This window comes from Schistocerca piceifrons, chromosome 8, assembly GCF_021461385.2.
Source record: "Schistocerca piceifrons isolate TAMUIC-IGC-003096 chromosome 8, iqSchPice1.1, whole genome shotgun sequence".
NCBI classification, from domain to species: domain Eukaryota; kingdom Metazoa; phylum Arthropoda; class Insecta; order Orthoptera; family Acrididae; genus Schistocerca; species Schistocerca piceifrons.
The window spans coordinates 352,539,066-352,562,652 of NC_060145.1; positions in this window are offsets into that span (position 1 = coordinate 352,539,066).

Sequence of the window (23,587 nt, forward strand, 5' to 3'; positions counted from 1 at the left end):
ATTGCCCGACGAGAAAGTCACGATATGGATTAGATTTACATCTAGCGTTATCGGGCCTTTTTCTTCCGAGGAAATGCGTGATTCTGGTTTTGTAACTGCTACCGTGACGGGTGAGAGGAACGCCGATATGTTACAGAATCGCATATTCCCTAGCTTGGCTGATAAACACCTGCTGGAACGTACGATGTTTATGCAGGATGGCGCTTCACCCCATATTGCTAGACGCGTGAAAGATCTCTTGCGCGCGTCATTTGGTGATGTGCTCAGTCGCCACTTTCGTTATGCTTGGCCTCCCAGGTCCCCAGACCTCAGTCCGCGCGATTATTGGCTTTGGGGTTACCTGAAGTAGCAAGTGTATCGTGATCGACCGACATCTCTAGGGATGATGAAAGACAACATCCGACGCCAATGCCTCACCATAACTCCGGACATACTTTACAGTGCTGTTCACAACATTATTCCTCGACTACAGCTATTGTTGAGGAATGATGGTGGACATATTGAGCATTTCCTGTAAAGAACATCATCTTTGCTTTGTCTTACTTTGTTATGCTAATTATTGCTATTCTGATCAGATGAAGCGCCATCTGTCGGACATTTCTTGAACTTTTGTATTTTTTGATTCTAATAAAACCCCATGTCATTCCAAGCATGTGTGCCAATTTGTACCTCTCTATCTACATTATTCAGTGATTTATTCAGTTTTCAAATTTATACTGACTTTTTGATCATCCAGTATATTAAATGAAGTCCTGAAAGAATCAGAATGGAACTTTCACAAGAATACCAATTCTTCAGAGTGTGACCAAGCCGAGACAGTGTAGCGAGAGCGAGATAATTTCTACCTATCGAGATGGTGCTCCCATATTCGTTAGAATCTAAAAATCTAACCACCGCCATCTTCCATATTTATATTCCGTATGTGAGGTCACTTTGGTTGCACCTCGAACACGATTACAAATGCAACCTCTGTGAGATGCGACAACGCACAATTAAACATCTCTGGTCTCAACAGTGAGCCTTACCGTTGCTTGTTTCGTGAAGCCAGAGATGCTTAATACCGAATTGTCGCACCTCGCAGAGATTGTATTTGTTGTCGTATTTTTCAAGATGCGTCAACATTGACCTCACCGGCAACAAGTAACTCCCGCCTCTTATTCCGTAGCACTTCCGTCCTCGTTGTTTGCTTAACCCCCTAGTGTTAATAGTGCAACACCACATATCTACAAATCGTCCTCTTTCTGTGATATAATGCAACAAACGATGCGGAAACCTACTAGAAACTGCGGTGCAGACGACGCAGACACACTGTGACAAATGTTTGCCGTCACTGTGGACAGACACCTTAAACAAAGCCGCAAACTAGTTGCAAGAATCGCAGTAAAGTTGTTTACAAGGTAAACACGTTTCTACTGGCGGTGACTGGCAGTACTGCTCTGTGCACAAGACGGTACAAAAAAAAAAAAAAGGCTCAAATGGCTCTGAGCACTATGGGACTTAATTTCTGAGGTCATCAGTCCCCTAGAACTTAGAACTACTTAAACCTAACTAATCTAAGTACACCACACACATCCATGCCCGAGGCAGGATTCGAACCTGCGACCGTAGCGGTCGCTCGGTTCCAGACTGTAGCGCCTAGAACCGCTCGGCCACTCCGGCCGGCACAAGACGGTACATTTGACACGCCGTTCCTCATTTTTGATTCACACTAAACGCCCGGACGCAGAGTTCTTATTTCAATTGTCAGACTTCTCGTAGAGATCAGTGTCATTATATGTCGATCTGTAATAATTATTGCGTCGTTGAGTAAATTATCCTCATAAATTAAGAACGTTTTGTGGGATATCCGAATTCCTTTCCCTCGTTCAGTTTACGTTCACTACAACACAAACTACAGGAGCCGAACAACCCAAATGAAATTAATACTTTTTTTAATCATTCAGATAAAGTGAGAGGAGAGAGGAGGGAAAGTTTAGAAATTTCTCACTGGCACAGTTGGTCTATTTCCGACACGTTGAACTCTTTGATTCGTTGTTTCATTTCTACTACTTCGTCGCGATTGGTTGGCGATAGAGGGAGGGGAGGGCAGGAGCATAGGGACGTGGCTTGATGACGTTATTGATAAGAGCTACCACCTCAATTATAAGAATGATGACGACATTGATAGGAATAATGACGTCACTGGCGCAGACGCAAACTGCTAGAAAAGTATTCCAGAATGCATAGCATAGGTACTAATGCATAAGTAGATATGAAAGCAGTTCTTGTACTTCAGTATTCTGAACGACTGATTCTGTTTACGTTATGGTGCAGCTCTGTAGCAAACAGGCGTTACTTCCCTTCAGTTATGACGATAACGTATGAGAAAACTGAAGTTAGACGGTTTCGATAAACGACCCGTTAGATGTAACATTGATTACCTCTTCACAGCCCAGACATTTGTGCCTGTTTTGCGGTATTTTATGAGGGAAAAATTTTGGATGAAGCTAGCGTCTAATTTCTCAACAAAAAGGCTTATTATTGCACTCTTTCAGCTTCAAAAGAGCACGGGGCGGTGTGAATGTCCTAGGACGGAAAACGGAACAAGTCTGCCATTTCTTTCATCTCTGGAGCAGCTAATAATAACTGTAGAGTGGATAAACGAAGGAGGATTTACTCATGTAATAGGATGACATCACAAATAATGGTAATGTAACGACCTTGTTACTACTACTAATAAACTGTTATACTATGTATAAGATTGAAACACGTACGTAACTTTAAATCTAAGTTGAACACTATACTTGAAATTCAATTCATTATAAGATTTATCTCTGGAGGATTTATAAAACTCGAAAAAGGGTACGGAATAAGAATACAAATAAGAATAAAGTAGTACTTGGGTAAATTGGTGAACTGAAAATCTAATCTTACTGAAGGAAGGAATAGAAAATCTATAGGTAAAAGAGGATTTGAAAAGGTGAAAGATTTCCTGACAGAAAAAATAATTCTAATAGAATTATCTGGATGGCAGCATTGAATGATAGTATGGCGGGAAATGATGGACAAACGAAAAAGAAAGACACGTGAATAGTTTCGAAATGTGGTCACGGGGAAAGTCCTCCCTCGGGCATGGGTGTGTGTGTTTGTCCTTAGGATAATTTAGGTTAGGTAGTGTGTAAGCTTAGGGACTGATGATCTTAGCTGTTAAGTCCCATAAGAGTTCACACACATTTGAACATTTTGGTCATTGGCAAAAGCGCTAAAGTCAAATGGACCGATAGAATGACGAATGAAGAAGTGCTTCTAAGAGTACAAGAGGAAGAGAAAAGAAACTATATGGAAGTGATAAGAATGTGGAAACATATGATAGCTGGGAAACGTGCGGGTAAGGTGCTTGCAACGAGCGTCAGTGAAGGAAAGACTGCAGAGAAGAGAGAAAGAGAGGGAGGGAGAGAGTGAGGGGAGGGGAGGGAGAGAGAGATAGAGAGAGACAGAGAGAGAGAGAGAGAGAGAGAGAGAGAGAGAGGGAGAGAGGAGGAAGAAAACTTGGAATGCTGAATTATCATTAAGCAGGAGGAAGAAGCACATAGTGAAGGAATGTGGAGGATCCCCGGTCAATAATTATCTTACGACAGGCAGTGAACGTCGGATAAAGTCTGAAAAGTCATCTGCATAACTAAGTTGGAGTCCATACGTCACCAACACAGTGCACTGTTTCAAGTGACAGCATTACTGACACAACGTAACAGAATATGGTGACGGGTAACTTATGGAAAATGCAGCGAAGCTTCAAGCCGAGAACCTTTGTACAGCTCCTCTGTTCTGTTGAACTGCAAAGACAGTCACACTGTTCGCAGCCCTGATTGCCTAGTTGTTCAGAATGAGGCAAAATGCAGGAGATGACACTCACATGGAGAATCGCTGACTTGGAAACAGAAAAATTTATGTTAGTCAGAACCATTAAGCTTTGTAACCCCATTTGATTCAGTGGCTAGAACTTCGTTCCAAATAAAGAATTCCACAACGCAGGTTTTATCATTTGAAGCTGCCACAAACACATGCACATAAAAAGACACTTGCAATGTTGCAGTCGCCGCAAAAACAGCGGTTTCCTATGCCGAATAAATATTATTGGCACACTTAGCTCACAAGTCGCTAATACATCCCATTTATATACGCAGACAGACCAGATATCAGTAGTGTCTTTCCAATGATTAAGTCATCGCCATCTCCAACGAAAGGTAAAGGCGTAGCGAAGAGGTCGAGACCGAAATAGTAACTGTTCAAAACCATCAGACCACCCTGCACGAGTCTCTTGTGGTGAGCATGATGTAAGTACTGGGGATGTGCACACAGATATCTGCCTAAGGTAGGCAACAAGCCCCTCCATTAAATCCCTTTCCAGTCGCAACATCCAAAACCTGTCAGATCGCGAGAGAGAGGTAAAATTGAACACCTCCCCTACAAACTTGCACCAATTTAAAGTTGAGCGTATATGAGACCATACCACATGCAGAGAATCTCGGACTATTAGCACAGAGTGGATAATTATTTATGTTTGCTTTCATAAGAAAACACTTTTTCTATTCTGCGACATATGCTGAGGTTTTATAATCTCCACATAAAAGATCGCCTAATTGGGAAGAGAGATGAAGGACTAGTAGCCATTTTATAGTGGATGCACACAAGTCCTGTACTGTCTACTTATATACCATGCTCTCTCTAGTTGTTGTCTAAAGAAGCTCCACAGAACGATGCTCTCTGTAACTAATCACAAAGATCCCTTGTCCGTTTTACCTTTGTGGACACATCAAGCATACCATTTGTTATGATCCTCCAGTACTACATGCCCCCAGGATCGAGCTGCTGGAGACCTCATTGTGACAGAAAATCTGTCTCCTGCATATGGAAAAAGCAAGTATTTCAGCAACACCACAGGAGTGTTCTTTGCCATCGATACGTGCTTATGCTCTTACTCACTGCTCATAGGGAAGCTATGATGACTTGCACACCAATGAACACTTCCAAATCTAGTTACCAAAAAAGATCGTGCTGCCACCTAGAAATTATCGTTCTCAACAAGACTAAGTAGACAACAAAATGGCTTTGAGACAGCGTACAGGATTGGGTGGATCATGTTGCCAAAATGAGCCACCTGGCCACTGGTGCATCCATGCCGAAGTCTTCAGGACAGTCGCAGTGATCGCCTGCTCCTTGGTGGAGTGACGAATGCCGCAATTATAGGGTACTGGAGCTCCCAGGACACTTTTAGTATCAAAGTGATATGCACATTAATTAATTAATTATCAATTACTTACCCCAACACCCCAACCCTAACCAACCACCGGATAACGTCACGTATTTACCTCAGCTGATACATGGGTCCCCGTCCCCTACCCCTCCCACAACTACCCGATTGGCAGGAATTTCGAATTTTGGCAGGAATTTCCAATTTTGGCAGGTATTTCAAAAGTGGTGGGAATTTTTTGTCGCAGGCCTATGCCGATGTCTCACCCGACGCCCACCTCCCCCCCTTCTCCCTCCACTGCAAATTGCTGGGAAATTCAAAACGGTGGGCCCTTCCTGGGACTCGAACCCTGGCCCCTATGGATGGAAAGCCCAAGTGCACCACCCAACACAATGTTATCACCAGAGGCGCTTTAAATTACCAGCAGCCAATACAGGCACAGCATCCGATCACTTCGAGGATATGAGGTGGGCTCAGTAGCTCTGCACACACGGTGCAGACAGTCAGTCAGTCAGCATTAAGCGCCACCCAAGATAGTCCAGCACTGTCCATCTGCAGGAGCAACAGAATGGGAAGAAGCCGCAGAAGAGTAAGTACCCCCTTGTTTAATGTCGGTGTTTACTGCCGTGTGCACAAGACGATGTCCTTTTGCTGCTCTTATCGCTTGTAACGATTTTTTCTTCGTTTTTCATCAGTGGCTGCAACGTCCTCCAGCCTGTCGGGGTCTGCGGCTACAACATGTCTCAGCCCGTCGGGACTCACAGCAGCGGCAGCACCCTGGGATCCTGTTGTGCACCTGGTCAGTTTAATGGAGCAGGCAATGAGCTGTTATTGTCGGTTTAAGACACCTAGCCAGTCACTGACTTGCTGAAGTGCGCTGGGTTCCTAATCAGCATGATCCAGGTCGGTACTGGTCCCTATCATACGTGCCATCACAGAATATTCCAGTGATACTACATGGACAACGTGAGAATATAGTGAATGAGAATACTCCAATTAAGCCCTCTGCACCACTACTGTTCACTTCGGTGTAAATTTAACCGCTACTGGTTCGAAGCGTTTACGTATTGGTATAGAAACAACTGCAGACAGACTGGCATGTTGTGATAGAGATCGAGAATGCAGCTAGAAATTTTGAAGAGCGGTCTACGGAGGTGGAACCGGATCAACTGTGTCATGCAAAAGCATACATCAAGCAGCAGTTGACCTCCAAGTATTATCCGAGCCATCCTCCTCTGGACATTTACTGTGCTGCTCTACATCTGTTCATTATAACAGTGTGCCATGACTCTGCACTTCTTGTGAAATCGGGTGACACGTCCATTTATTTACAGCACTCCACCGTTAAAACCTTGTTCATTCTACAGATGGTGTTGGAAAGAGTATTCATGTGTGAATAACGGATTCAAATATATTATAATGGTCATTGATACTTATTCCAAACTTGCCTGGGTAATACCCATAAAAGCGAAAACAGGGAAGGATGTTGCACATGTGTCTGAATGATTGCTGAAGATGGGGACGAATCGAAGACCGGGAAACCCTGAAACAGATCGCTGCGGCGAGTTTTACAATAGATATTTCATGACTGCTATGGAGTGGTATGGAAAACATCACTACTTCTCAGTCACTCACGTGAAGGGAAGTATCATGGAACGCCTGAACAGGACCCTGAAAGCCCAAATGTGGATGCTATTCAATCTTTGTGGCTCACACGAATGGACCGATATTCTCCCACAAATAACTGCACATTATACTCAAACCAAACATCGCACAATAAAAATGAGACCAATCGATGTTTGTGATAGTAGACTTCTAGATGTAGTATGCAATCGTATTAAATGCTAGATCCATGCAAACAACAATTTACTGTAGGTGATTTAGTACGAAATTCAAAACACAAGACAGCATTTGAAAAGTCAAAATTGCAAAACTAGTCAACCAAGACATTCACAGTTTGCAAAGCTCAGAGAACGAATTATAGAACCTACCTTTTGAAGAATAGCAGTGGTACTGATTGCGGGATGTTTTCACACAGAAGAGTTTGAATGATGATGATGATGTTGGGTTTGTGGGGCGCTCAACTGCGCGGTTATCAGCGCCCGTACAAATTCCCAATCTTTGCTCAGTCCAATTTCGCCACTTTCATAAACGATGATGAAATGAGGACAAATAAAGTTCCAGTCATCTCGAGACAGGTGAAAATCTCTGACACGGCCTGGAATCGGACCGCGACCCAGTGCGCGGGAAGCGAGAACGCGACCGCGAGACCACAAACAGCGAACGAAGAGCTTGAAACCAAACGTATATCTCGTATAGAGGGTCATACGACGTCGAAGGAATAAAGCGTTAGTTAAACGTCTCCGTTTTCCCTCATCACAAAACAGCTCGATCGACGCTGACGATTCGCTGTATAACAGGGAGCGCAGACCACAACCAACTCAGTAGCAGAACATGTGTCATAGGAGGCAAATTAGAGGATGAGGCGGCATTGTCGACAAACTGCCAGTCGAATTAGACATTTCTGGAAATAACTGCTGTGATCCTGGAACAAAACTTCAAAAGCGATTGGCATGTGGTAATGAGGGGATAAGTCTGCTCAACGAAGCGTGTATGTAACAGGACATAGCATAGGCAGCTAATTAAGTTCGGCCGGCCGGAGTGACCGAGCAGTTCTAGGCGCTACAGTCTGGAACCGCGCGACCGCTACGGTCACAGGTTCGAAACCTGCCTCAGGCATGGATGTGTGTAATGTCCTTAGGTTAGTTAGGTTTAAGTAGTTCTAAGTTCTAGGGGACTGATGACCTCAGATTGTCTCAACGATAGAGTGATTCATTCAATTTACGGATTCTTTCCATCAACTGGAACAGGGTATAAGATTGTTGATACTCCTACCAAAGCTATACACCTTCCAGTGACAGTTCAGACATCGGACTACCTGGAGCTGCGTATTGTGGACCAGAATAACCAAGTTGTTGACTTGGGTGTGAGAAAATCATTGTACGGCTACATCTAAGACAGGATGGGCGTAAGGTATAAAACCAGCGCACGCACCGCACAGCACCGCACTTCGCAACAGAACAGCAAAGTGATAACACGTGCGAATACAAGTTTGTCAAATCAGTAGGCTTCAAATCTCGCAATGACGTCGTCGCTCAGTATATCTCACGCAGTGGAATATGATGAGGGAATCATACGTCAGTAATACTTCTCTCTTAAATCTTATCCTTCAACGAAATTTAACAAGAACTATGAAATGGGGATTGACATCCAGCAGCAAAACCCTTTAACACTTCCATGCAAGAGTTTCGTCTATCTTAATATATTATTTAAGAAAAATGTAGTCACACAGTGGGACCCAATCTTACACATAATGATTTGGCATTCATGTTCCAGGAAATACGATGTGAACTTAATTAGGTACAAGCTGATCGTACACGTAATGTTGGCAAAGCATCAATCTTAAGACATTTGTCTCATCATCACCTTCGGATTTGAATGGTTTATAAAATGCAGGCTGGTTCATAGACTAGCCTGTGGGCAGAATAGCAGACGAGAACCCCCCATTTACTGCATGAATACATCTAAAAATACTTATGGGATACTTTGAGTACATGCAGAGAATTATTATGAATGCTAAACAGGAATGTATCATGGTACAGAGAGCAACGGATAGCAATACATATACTCAAGGAGCTCAAGAGGAGAATCAGATCATCATCAATAAAATTATATGGAAAATGTCACATCACTTTGGCAGATGAGGAACGTTTGAAGCTTTTAAAAGTTTTGAATACCGGTACATATCAGCCATTTACTTTCCGCTCATTGGGGTCTTTTGAGTATTCGTTGCTACTGACCACGAGCAGACAAACGTGGGCTACTAAAACCTCCGTGCAGCTGAAAACACCGAGATTCATCATACTTGCATTTCAGACCAATAGAAGAGGGAATTTAGAAAATGATTCCACCGCAATTGACAACTGTAATTTCACTTGTGAATTCTATCAGTATAACAATTTACTGCTACAATGGGACCAGAATGTATACAGTCAAGCATTTGACATGTATGGTGTTGAAGAGTAAGGATGCGTAGTCATTCCACGGAAATTCAAGTATCTGGCACCAACCATTGTAATAGACTGTTCTAAGCAGAATAAGATGATTAAACCAGAACCAAAGATGTACAAATCGAATCTGAAACCTTATCAAATTTCCCAGAACACACGCCGGCTGCATAAATAACCAAGTGCTGTGGCATACCCAGAGCATTACACAACAACTTGTAGTGTGAACGTCGTTGCCGACATTCAAGGTTTCTATGACGATGAGTGTAGGCAACTCATATTTAAAGATGTTGCATTCATAGCATACGAAATAGTTCCTTGTATAATAGAGACATTCTCAGCAAGAATTGGATCACCGAGTCCTTTAAAGAGTGTGAATTGTGCTAAACCATGAAGTCATGCAATGTGGTTAACACGTTTCTTCCATGAACTTCACTGTGACGATCCTGGACACCTTACAAGGAAATGATGACGTCACTTCGAATATTCGTTCATCCTGAGACCATCATCTACGTCAATGGCGAGAAGAACATCACATGGATGCAACGAACCATAAAGTTTGCCTCTATCCAGGTCCTTGCATTCTACAGGTGCACTGCTACCCATCAACTCAAGAAGAAGAAAATATGTGAAAACAGTGTTGTGTCTGTTTATGAAAATGTAAAATTACTATTAAATTGGATTAATGAAAATAAATTAATTTTTACCTCAATTCTGTGTTTCTTTTTCTTGCTACCTAACTCCTTCTTAGATCGTACGTAGCTCTGCCCAGATCCTATGTCTGTGGCTTTGTTCAAGGACAGAAGATATAGTTTCAGACATGTTTGCTGTATGTCTTTGGAAGCAGATACGATCACGCACCGCCTTTTTCCAAAAACCTATAAGTGCAGCGCGATCACTACATATATTTTATTTTCTTCCATCTTAAACGTCACCTCCTTCATGCTTCACACTAATACCTTGTGCATCTCGCACAGCCTTTATGTACATTTGTAGGAGTAGGTATTTGTAAGAATGAGAGTTAGCCGTACATCCAATTCCCAAACATATTTAGCACTTGCGGGACACTCCCGGGTTGCTAGTTTTTGCAATAAACCTCTGCATGATGCACAGTGCCCCTCTTGTAGCGTCCGCCACCCAACGTGAATGAGTATATCCGTCACGCTCTCGCGTTTATTAATAGAACAGTCGCTGAAACACGCCTCTCTCCATTGGATCTGCTCTACCTCTGGGGGACTGATGACCTTCGCTGTTTGGTCCCCCTTAAACATCCAAACAACCACCACCACCTCTACCTCTTCTATTAATCCTGGCTACTAACGTTCCCGCACTGACTAAAAGTACTTCAGGATTGATAAAACAAGCAATTTATGAGGCATCTGTCACGGGATGAATTATAAGTGATAAAGAGTTCTTCCAGTGGATCAGAGACGCATCTCCTTTCCCTACAAATACACCGAAGCGCCAAAGAAACTCGTATAGGCACGTGTATTCAAATACAGAGATACGAAAACAGGCTGAATACGGCTCTGGGTCGGCAACGCATATATAAAACAAGTGTCTGACGCAGTTGTTAGATCGGCTACTGCTGCTACGAGCGTACAAAGGCCGATTATCAAGATTTAAGTAAGTCTGAACGTGGTGTTATAGTCACCGCATGAACGATGGGACATAGCATCTCCGAAGTGAGGCTTTTCCCGTACGACCATTTCACGAGTGTATCGCGAATATCAGGAATCCAGTAAAACATCATATCTCTGACATTGTTGCGGCGGGAAAAAGATCCTGCAAGTACAGGACCAACAAGGACTGAAGAGAATCGTTCAACGTGACAGAGGTGCCATCCTTCCGGAAATTGGTGCAGATTTCAATGTTGGGCCATCAGCAAGTATCAGAAACATCATCGATGTGGGTTTTCGGAGCACCCCACTCCTGTACCCTTGACGACTGCACGACACGAAGCTTTACGCATCGCCTGGACCCGTCAACACCGATATTGGACACTTGATGACTGGAACCATGTTGCCTGGTCGGACGAGTCTCGTTTCAAACTGTATCGAGCGGATGGGCGTGTACGGGTATAGAGACAACATCATGAATTCATGGAACCTGCTAGTCAGCAGGAGACTGTCCAAGCTGGAGGAGGCTCTGTAATGGTCTGGGGCATGTGCAGATGGAGTAATATGGGACCCCTGATAAGTCTAGATACAACTCTGACAGGTGACACGTACGTAAGCGTAATGTTTGATCACCATGTCCTTTAATGCCCATTGTGGATTCCGCCGGACTTGAGCAATAACACCAGGACAGTGCGACACCCCACACGTCCATAATTGCCACAGAGTAGCTCCAGGAACACTCTTTTGATTTTAAGCATTTTCACTGGCCACCAAATTCCTCAGGCATGAACATTATTGAGCATATCTCAGATGCCTTGCAAAGTGCTGTTCAGAAGAGATCTCTCCCCATTCGTCCTCTTACTGATTTATGGACAGTCAGTTCCCTCCAGCACTACTTCAGACGTTAGTCGAGTCCATGCCACGTCGTGCTGTGGAACTTTCGCGTGCTCGTGGGGACCCTATACGATTTTAGGCAGGTGTACCAGTTTCTTTGGCTCTTCAGAGTATTTGCATGTGGTCGTTCCGTTTAACGTCACTAGAGAAAAAATGGTACTTGGTATTTAAAGGTTGTTTCTTTTTGCAGTTACCGCCGCGTTATCAAATAGCTTCGGTCTTTCCAATCACTTACGCGTATCACATTATATTTACAGTATCTACGTTCAGCTACCAGCTTCAAGTGTCAGATCTGTTTCAAATGTCAGTCCTGTGCAAATGTTCCAGCATTTCGCTACAGTTTTCGTGAGGTGCAGCTTTCCTGTATACAATAGCACCGTTCTTGTACAGCTTTATGGTACTTCTGATGTTACCAATCAGACCATTTAGATATATCGTGAGCGATAAATGTTACTTAACACTCCGTAGCACTTCCAAAACTGCTTGTATACCCAAAGGTTGTGAACCATAAGTTATGTACATAATGCAGCATTGTATAAGGGGCAATAAACTGACAATCACACACTGCGTCACAAAGGGGCCATAGGAAGGTTCCAGTCAAAAGTAATCACCACGCACGTTAACAAATTTATCCCAGTGGGTGATGAGACGATTGATTTCTGTTTCGTAGAACGCGGTAGGCCAGTGACGGATCAACAACAGCGTCCACTTTTGCATTCCTCGTCCCATTGAAACCAACGTACTTGCATGTCTTTCTTCGAATCGCCAACGATGTGAAAATCACATGATGAAAGATCCGGGCTGTACGGAAGCTGTTGCATGATTCCCAACCACATCGCTGAAGCGTAGCCTTCGTCCTATTGGCAGTGTGAGGACTGGCGTTACCGTGCAACAAAAATGATTCCGTCCGACACTATTACTGCTGCTCAGCTGGGTGGTAACGTGCTCGCCTCCCAAGCAAGCTGGCCCGGGTTCGATTCCCGGCTGGGTTGGAGATTTTCTCCGCTCGGGGACTGGGTGTTGTGTTGTCCTCATCATCACTTCATCCTCATCACCGACGCACAAGTTGCCCAATGTGGTGTCGACTGAAATAAGACTTGCCCTTGACTGCCGAACTTCCCCCGTTGGGGCCTCCCGGCCAACGATGCCACACACTCATTTCATTTCACTTTTGACATTATGGTGCGTCGCAGTCTCTGCAAAGTGTCTTTGTAGCGCTGTGCATTGATTGTGGTTCCATGCTGGAGGAACTCGACGAGCGGAGGGCCCCTGTAATCGAAGACGTTGGTCGTGAGAACCTTACGGGAACGTGTGTGAACAGCTTTGGATTTATTGTGCGGGGAGGATGTGAGATCTTTCTACTATGGGCTTTTGCCTTTGCCCTTCGGCTGTCAGAATATTGTCGGACGTAATCATCCTGCAGTACGATAACGCCCATTCCCACACTGCCGATGGGACGAAACATGAATTCATCATCTTGTCTCCTTTCCTTGTTGGATAAATTTCTTAAGGCGTGTGGCAATTGCTTTGAATGGAACCATTTCATGGTCCCTTTGTGGCCTAGTGTTCGATTTTCTTTTGACAACAGTTCCTCATACACACTCTAAATAAACTACTGAAAGCTTATCATATTTTACTACCTCTTAAGAGGGGTAGGACGTTAAACGGTGCGACTTGGAGCAGGAGAGTCACTACAAGACGTTTTAATTTCTACTGTCTATACTTTTACAAAAAAATTCGTACAACTTTGTCAGCATGACCAGGAAGGATTCAGGATTCACACTCATAGCAGTGTAAGATCAAAAACATAACAAAATAAATTGTTATACATGTGAAATTTCATCATTTTTTTCACTTCTGTCAGCTGCATTTGTTGCTATAGGTACACTTTTCTTCATAGGCAAGAGAGATTCTTCGATGAATTTTGTACAGCATACAAACCATACTTACAGGTGTATGAAACTCTAGAATTTTCCAAATCCATTGAAAGCTGTGGTAAAAATTGAGTTAATTAACTGTAATATATGAGTTTTTTTTTAAACATGGAGTTTAAAATGTAGCAGCTCATTCATTTTTTCATAATTTAAATAAATTCTAGAGTTTCATGCACCTGTAGGTATGGTTTATATGTTATGCAAAGTTCATCGAAAAACCTCTCTTACTTATGAAGAAAAGTGTACCTATAGCAACAAATGCAGTCAATAGTAAGTGAAACAAATGATGAAATTTGACAGGTAAAAAAAATTATTTTGTTATGTTTTTGAACTTCCACTGCTATGAGTGTGAATCTTGAATTCTTCCTGGTCATGCTGACAAAGTTGTATGAATTTGTTTGTAAAAGTATAGACAGTAGAAATTAAAATGTGCTGTGGTGCCTCTCCTGCTCCAAGTCGGCCCATTTGACGTCCTATCCTCCTTACGACGAATTTGAAATCATTGGTTGCTCTGAATCACGAAGAACAAACGGATAGGATGTCAACAATGTCCCAGATGGGCGATGTTAACCTGCGCCTTTTCTGAAGCAGCTGACGGAAACGTAAATATATATTGACTACATAAGAGTTAAACTTATGTCGGAAAGATAGCATATCTGTCCCTTGGGTGAATGTAATATTTCAATTTGTAAAATGACTGTGATGTTGACAAAACATATTCATATCGCCTGAGCGACAGCCGCACAATTTATGGACTCTAAACGAGATCACAGTGCATTTATTTACTTTAGGCAAGACTCTGGGGAACTACAGTTACTGGTCGCGTTAAGTGCTTGTAGTTACAAAAGCAGTCGTGCCACGGGTTCTTGGGGAATACCGCTGCTTATGTATAACCTTAGCAACCGGATTATCTCGTCATGTGTCATAGTAGAATAATAATCATAGTAACAGGATATGGCTGGGGCAAGCGTCAATTGCAGGCGGAAAAGCGACTATTAAAAACATAAATGTAAAGTAGCCTAAAATTGTATTCTTCATTCTACATGTTTCGTTCGTCAGACTCAGGCGTCTTCATAGCTGTGGGAAATTACAGCGTGTTACAACACCAAGAAATGAGATAAAAGCCCGCATCTCGTGGTCGTGCGGTAGCGTTCTCGCTTCCCACGCCCGGGTTCCCGGGTTCGATTCCCGGCGTGGTCAGGGATTTTCTCTGTCTCGTGATGGCTGGGTGTTGTGTGCTGTCCTTAGGTTAGTTAGGTTTCAGTAGTTCTAAGTTCTAGGGGACTGATGGCCATAGATGTTAAGTCCCATAGTGCTCAGAGCCATTTGAACCATTTTTTGAGATAAAATTACAGATTCAACACACAACAAAATAACTCATATTTACTACCCAACGGCCACACGTTAATTGTATCTGGCTGTGTATAGCGACCACATGTTACTTAAAATTGAATAACTTAGCTGTGCCTACCGAAACCTTTATTGTCTGGTATATCCAAAGACAAACGAGCATGACATATCGTTTATTGTTAGGGAAGCACAGTCTATTTACACTTTGGCGAAAACTATCTCATTGAGCCTAATGTAACACAGAAATGAATAATGTCAATGAAATGTAGGAAATAAACATCAGTTTTGCTGCCATTAACACACCTTATTTTAAAATTTGGAACAGGCAATTCAAATACGTTCAAAATGACAAAGTAAAATCACAAACTGAAATTATAACCGTCACTTTAACGGGGGTTAGAGTGCATGTTATCTTATTATTTGTAACAGATAATTGATGTCATAATAAATAACTTATATTGTAAATAAGAATGGGTTAAACATAGCAGCCAGACATAGTAACATGATTCCAGTTAAGTGTGTGGTTAATTAGGGTGTAATATATGCAAAGATCGACTTAAGCGAAATCATTTGTGTGGCCGGTATGTTTAAGTCAAGCTTATTTACAATATAGATTAATTATAATGGTATCAATAACTTGTTGCAAACATGATGTACCTCATCAGTCCAAAACCTTTCGAGGTTGGATTAATAAAAAATAGAGAAAAGATAATATGGTGGTTTTAATACTTATAGGGTTCCACGTAGGCTTCCTCCAGTCTAGGGGACTGATGACCTCAGATGATAAGTCCCATAGTGCTTAGAGCCATTTGAACCATTTTTGAAATAAATGTTTCATCAATTGGAGGGCTCGGCTACTAAACATAACGGAAACGGAATGAATGGAGACTGTACATCGTACTCTGCATAAAAACGTACCTCGGATATTACTGTCAAAACAGCCCAGCATTGTCGAAAGAAGCACAAAATTCCCTATCATTCTGACAATTATCGAAGCCCAAAGGATCAAATTGACATCTAGTGGTGATCTCTCCGTGGCTCAGTGCTAATGTCGGCTGCATTGCGTTACTCGTACATCATCAGCTAAACAGAATATCAATCTCAGCGTTACAATAATTTTAAAACCGGAGAGCATTTGATGTACAGAGAAGATTACTACGAATATCCCGCGACTGACAGAAGTAGCTGAACAAATTATTGCATTCCAGATAGACTCAGATACCACATGTGAGCACACAACATTCTAAAAGAGCGAGAGACGAGCATATCGTGAACTTGAAACCGTTTCTCAATTAATGGCGGAATATATTTTAAACCCTAGCTTTATACTTACTAAAGCTTCATTGTATGTTGCATTACAGTAATTTTAATTAACTTAATTACTAGTAAGTTAATTTATAAAGCTGATGCATTCGTGTAATTACTCATTCTCATTCGAAAAATGGAAAACATGACAGAACCGCATCAAAATAAACGAGCAAAGAGAAAAAATACGTTGGCTTTTTTATTTGTTGTGCGCACAAGCTACACAGTTTGTCAAAACAGTTGATGTTTCGTCTTATATGACACTGCCGAGGGAGAAAGTTTTCGGTATTTTGTAATTTTTTGAGTTGTGACAGGTAATCGATTAATTCCGGCAGTGTCACACAAAAAGAAGACGAGATTCTCGACTGAAAGGAGACCAAGAGAGCTCATTTCAGACAAATTAACGTCACATCTCACGTGTTCATTTTAATGTCTTCGTAATATTTCTGCTTAGCTGTCACCAGCAATATGGTTGTTTTTGACATAATTTGTTTCAAATGAGCCAGAACGAAAACTGTTTTAATGCTGCCTACTATAAATGTTCTTAATTGCTTCACCGTAACTCATAACTAAAATTCGGATATCTGTTTTATCACTTGCTATAGCATCATCAAAAGATACAGGGAATAATCAAATACCTACTCTTTGCAGATTCATTAGAATGCTGTGCCTGTTCACGTGTAAATAAAGCCATTATATGTCCATACACGCTCATTCATTTACGACATACTGCTGAATATAAAGAGACAATTATAGAATACGGTGATGTTAAGTAGTGAAATAAGTCAAAAGAGCTGCATTTCCAATCAAACAGAGTTTTGAGTAGCAGAGTTGATAATACATATCTCCCTCACATGTACGTTATGAATCTACCGAAACTTTACAAAACAACCTGATCTTACTTGGTAGTATCTGAAATTAAACTGTAAGGGAAAAATCTACCAGAAAGTTTCTATGAATTTAATGCTACTCTTTCATTTTATTTGCATGTGTTTCTGTATTAATACAAGGTATCTAGCTACGAGTCATAGTATGTTTTTTTTTCCTTTCAATCCCCAGTAGTCCAGTCAAATTAGACACTGAGCTGGACATTTTAAAAAATAATCTGAAACTTGGAAAAAACGTTCTAGACAATGTGCAAATCAAAATCCCAACATTCCTAAAAATCCAATTTGAGGAAAATCATCCATCTTGAAAAAAAACCGTCTTCCTGGAATTTTCGCGTTTTATCCACAATAACTGAACCTAACGTCCAGTTGGGTTCATGTTTGGCTCAAATTATCAAGTATAAACAACGCTGTCCTATAAAACGATAAAATTAATTACTATAGTCCAGTTTTCCTTTTCAAGAAGCAATAATACACTCCTGGAAATTGATATAAGAACACCGTGAATTCATTGTCCCAGGAAGGGGAAACTTTATTGACACATTCCTGGGGTCAGATACATCACATGATCACACTGACAGAACCACAGGCACATAGACACAGGCAACAGAGCATGCACAATGTCGGCACTAGTACAGTGTATATCCACCTTTCGCAGCAATGCAGGCTGCTATTCTCCCATGGAGACGATCGTAGAGATGCTGGATGTAGTCCTGTGGAACGGCTTGCCATGCCATTTCCACCTGGCGCCTCAGTTGGACCAGCGTTCGTGCTGGACGTGCAGACCGCGTGAGACGACGCTTCATCCAGTCCCAAACATGCTCAATGGGGGACAGATCCGGAGATCTTGCTGGCCAGGGTAGTTGACGTACACCTTCTAGAGCACGTGCATTGTCCTGTTGGAACAGCAAGTTCCCTTGCCGGTCTAGGAATGGTAGAACGATGGGTTCGATGACGGTTTGGATGTACCGTGCACTATTCAGTGTCCCCTCGACGATCACCAGTGGTGGACGGCCAGTGTAGGAGATCGCTCCCCACACCATGATGCCGGGTGTTGGCCCTGTGTGCCTCGGTCGTATGCAGTCCTGATTGTGGCGCTCACCTGCACGGCGCCAAACACGCATACGACCATCATTGGCACCAAGGCAGAAGCGACTCTCATCGCTGAAGACGACACGTCTCCATTCGTGCCTCCATTCACGCCTGTCGCTACACCACTGGAGGCGGGCTGCACGATGTTGGGGCGTGAGCGGAAGACGGCCTAACGGCGTGCAGGACCGTAGCCCAACTTCATGGAGACGGTTGCGAATGGTCCTCGCCGATACCCCAGGAGCAACATTGTCCCTAATTTGCTGGGAAGTGGCGGTGCGGTCCCCTACGGCACTGCGTAGGATCCTACGGTCTTGGCGTGCATCCGTGCGTCGCTGTGGTCCGGTCCCAGGTCGACGGGCACGTGCACCTTCCGCCGACCACTGGCGACAACATTGATGTACTGTGGAGACCTCACGCCCCACGTGTTGAGCAATTCGGCGGTACGTCCACCCGGCCTCCCGCATGCCCACTATACGCCCTCGCTCAAAGTCCGTCAACTGCACATACGGTTCACGTCCACGCTGTCGCGGCATGCTACCAGTGTTAAAGACTGCGATGGAGCTCCGTATGCCACGGCAAACTGGCTGACACTGACGGCGGCGGTGCACAAATGCTGCGCAGCTAGCGCCATTCGACGGCCAACACCGCGGTTCCTGGTGTGTCCGCTGTGCCGTGCGTGTGATCATTGCTTGCACAGCCCTCTCGCAGTGTCCGGAGCAAGTATGGTGGGTCTGACACACCGGTGTCAATGTGTTCTTTTTTCCATTTCCAGGAGTGTACATATTTTAACTCATGTAGTGCTGAAATAGAAGTTGACCTAAATTTTTCAGCTTTTGTTCACACGTTTTTTATGGTATTTTAATTACGAATAATGTTGTAACGTACTTACTTTTATAATAGATATTCATTAGTACCAGTAACCGCGGCCGTGAATTGGAGCTGGTAACCGCTCGTCCATAGGATGTCAATGAGACGAGCTTGTTTAGCTGATGTGAGTGCTGGAATGGCGGCACTGCGTCTTGCGTAACGATGTGTGGTGTCCCGAGTCTAACGTTTGCATAGTTTACGGGTATCAGGTCGAGTGAACCTAAAGACGCCAACTCTATTGTCGAATGTGGCTTCTTGCTTCCTGGGTCCTGAGTGCTTGCAGCTAGCTCCTGCGAGGATGATGCATCTTATACCTGCCATAGCGTGAAAGGTATCGTGGCTAACCAATGCCCACACGTTGTGTTCTGCCTTGTTCAAATGGTTCAATGGCTCTGAGCACTATGGGACTCAACTGCTGAGGTCATTAGTCCCCTAGAACTTGGAACTAGTTAAACCTAACCAACCTAAGGACATCACAAACATCCATGCCCGAGGCAGGATTCGAACCTGCGACCGTAGCGGTTCTGCCTTGTCTAACACTAATTGTAAGAACGTATCCCCTTTTACTTTAGGTTTACTGTGTTGCGCATAGAAGAGATCAAAATATATCGTTTCAGAATACGACGCATCTAAACCAAGTCTTGAAAGCAGGAACTTCGAACCATACCGTCTATGAAGAGTTATCCCCATTCCATATCGCATTGGAGAAATGAACGAACAAGGACGAGCAGAGTAACTGTCGGATGAGCGACGGTTGTGGCCTTTATTTTTGCAGCGCTGTGTTCTTTGAATGTTTCCCGAGTTTCAAGAACAACTTTCAGAAATACTTGGGCAGTGGCCGGAATCAATTTTTTATTTCCAGTTGCAATTTGTTCCACTGTTGGGTACGTAGAACTCTCGTAAATTTGAGAGAGGACGTCCTCGCGAATAATTCTTGTTACTGTTTCGAAATTCTCATCCTTTCTTCCCTTTCGTTTGCTTTCTTTTCCCTCTACCACGCTTCATCAAGAATCTGATGAGCTTTCTCTGTGAAACACATAACACTTTTTCTTCGAATTAGTCGGGTAACAATGATGCTTTCTCCGTAGACATATTTTCTCTTCAAATGTTTTTCTGTGTAAGGTGCCTCGTCAGGGCAGGCATTTTTCATGAAGTCGAGTAGTTTCTCGAGTGTCGGCTGGCACTCATCATCGTTCTCAGTGTAAACACAAAACTTCTGAAGGCTCCGAGTTTAGTACTGTTTTAGGGGCGTCGAGCATGAGATGACTGTTTCCCAAGTGTGTTCGTGTTTCGATAAGGCGGCAGTTTCGTACGTAGGTGTACACGAACCTGGTAGGGAAAACGTCGAGTAGCAGAGATGGTGACAGCGAGCCTCAGCAGTCACGACATCGTTTCCGGTACAGAGCATTCGTGAAATTTCCTCACCGTATCAGTCAGCTCACTCTAAAGCATTTCATGAATAGTTCTAACCATAGGGATGTTATAAACAATCCTAAACGAACTTAGCGACCTGCTAGCTTGCATACGTCAATAACGTCAACATTCTTTCATAAAATATGCGGTGCTTTTTAAAATCAAACTCGACACCCTCGCAGCTCAGCCGATTGCTTCGTTTACGTTACTGTACTTCTTCACCATTAGTGCTTACATCAACGAGACGAGTTTAAGCCCTACGACGATTCACATGCACTGCAACACTTTGTCATACAGTAAGCCTGCAATCTCGTCATTCCTCTCCAGTCTCATACGACGTGAAGCATCCAGGTTCCTTATCACAACAGTTTCACCACTTTCACGATTTTTACACGAAACACTGTCCATCGTTCCAATGTTTATAAACATTAAAACAACTTACACTCATAAATCAAGAACTCTTACTCCGAACGCAATTCTCAAGACCGAAATCAATCACCAAAAACGATTATACTATCAGAACGAAGAAGTAATTGGACCACAACAACAGTCTCAACAGACAACGTCAAACGTTACATGTGCTAAGATAACAACTTTGGAAATAACATAACCACGAGCACTAAAACCAAAGCGTCCCTCGTATGAAAGATTCTGTAAAATTTTCACCAGCACCTACACCCACCCGGCACCTACACCCACAGGAATAACATACCCAAAGTGAAATTTTTTTAGTACAGTTCGTGCTTCCTTCAAAATAACATTTTTTATCAAAACAACACTTACGAGTTGAATGTCTTCGGTATTAAACCGTTTACCTTCAGACAACAAAATGAGTGAATGTTCACAACAACAATTTTTCAGTTACATTGCAATCAACAAATGACATAGAGCAAGTTGTAATATGTCACAACAATGCCGCATCAACCAGAGAGACCCAGCAGCTTACGACGAAGATAAGATACGATTAGTTAGGGCTCATACGGAGGCATATAGCCAGTCGTCTCTCCCTCACTCCATCTGTAAGTGGAAAAGGAAAGGAAATGAATTGTAGTAGTATAGGATACCCTCCGCCACGCGCCATACGGTGGCTTGCGGAGTATCTTTTTCGTTGTGGACGGAGATCAAGAGGTTACCATCAAGTGGCAAGCGAGAGAAATATATGAGGGAAATTACTGACCGCCAACCGAGAGTTGATTATTGCTTTAAATCACAAAAACACAAAACTAATATTCTCCCAAAGCATGCGGAATATTAAATACTTTCTGACTTAGTTCTTTAGCTGTAAATTAACATTTTATTTGCGCTTTTATATTTTTAATCTTCATTTATGGCTACAATAGGCGCCAAAACAAATAATTTGGAGGGAAAATGAAGCCAGTCGGATGCTTGGTCAGTTACTATGGTTAACGGTCGTCAATTCTAAGATGGTGAATTTTCTGCAAAGTGGATTTTTTGAGACATTTGAGATTTGGATTTGGACATCATGCTGACCGTTTCTGGCAATTTTAAGATTTTTTCAAATTCTGGGGTTTGAGCGACTTTTTGTGTAATTTAACTGGATTACAATACTTTCGTTTTCACTGCTGGTAACTAATCGCTATTATGTCCGCCCCTGGTAGCTGAGTGGTCAGCGTGACGGAATCTCATACATAACGGCCCGGGTTCGATTCCCGGCTGGGTCGGAGAATTCCTCCGTTCACGGACTGGCTGTTGCGTTGTCCTTATCGTCATTATTTCATCCGCATCGACACGCAAGTCGCCGAAGTGGCGTCAACTCGAAAGACTTACACCAAGCGAACGGTCTACCCGACGGGAGGCTCTAGTCACATGGCATTCATTCATCACTATTATAAAGCTCTTCAGCAGAAATGATTTTCATTAATATAGCTGAAAGTATCCTTTATAGAACTGTGGCGTCATATAATTGTGACTCCAGTCAATTCGTTTCGGTTAAAATCAATGAAGTTTCGTTCCAGGCACCGCCGATCTTTCGCTGTCTCCGCTCGCTGAGAAGCAAGTCTCTGGAAACCAGCTCTGCAGAAGGATAGCGCTGTCTGTCAGTAGGTGACAAGTCGTTTCATAATTGAATATAGTAACCTAAAATGTTTGACTCAAACTACAGCTTTGTTACTCTGTACAGTTGCTAGAACTTCTTTAAATCCTTTAGATGGGATGTGTACATAGGGTCACTCGGTTATTTTGTAAACACACGCAGTTATTAACCGTAACAATGCACGGCCGCGCAGTAACTTCTGTAAGTGGCGTCTGCTTGTTCAACATTTTAACTCTCACAACTAATACACCTTTGTGTTAGGCTCTCAGTAATAACTGTGGAAATCGCTGCACGGTCCCAGCATCGTCCTCCACGTCACAAAAGATCGCATAATAGTCACTTTCTGTCTGCACAGTCCACCCGTCTGCTGTAGTCCACTAGCTCTTTTCTTCTGTCATTAAAATAACTAATTCTTGTCTTCTCCACGTGCTGTATCTGCTGTTCTGTACACTAACACAACTTTGACGAAAATCTGTACAATTCTTGTTCTTCCGATATCCTGATTTCTTCTTTCTTGATGATCTGTTGTGTCGAGTTCCATGTATTCTTCCATCCTCTATTCGGATCAAGCGAGTTAGCGCAGTGGTTATCGCACTGGACTCGCATTCGTGAGGACGGCGGTTCAATCCCGCGTGCCGCCATCCTGATTTAGGTTTTAGTGATGTCCCTAAATCACTTCAGGCAAATGCCGGGATGATTCCTTTGAAAGAGGACGGCCGATTTCCTTCCCTAATCCGATGGGACCGATGACCTCGCTGTTTGGTCCCCTCCTCCAAAACCAACCAACTAACATCTATTCGTTTCCTCTCCCTCTACCTCAGGCCCTCTTCTGCGTCGAAAACCTTAAAACCTCAATGTTTTGCCGCCAAAGTTCAG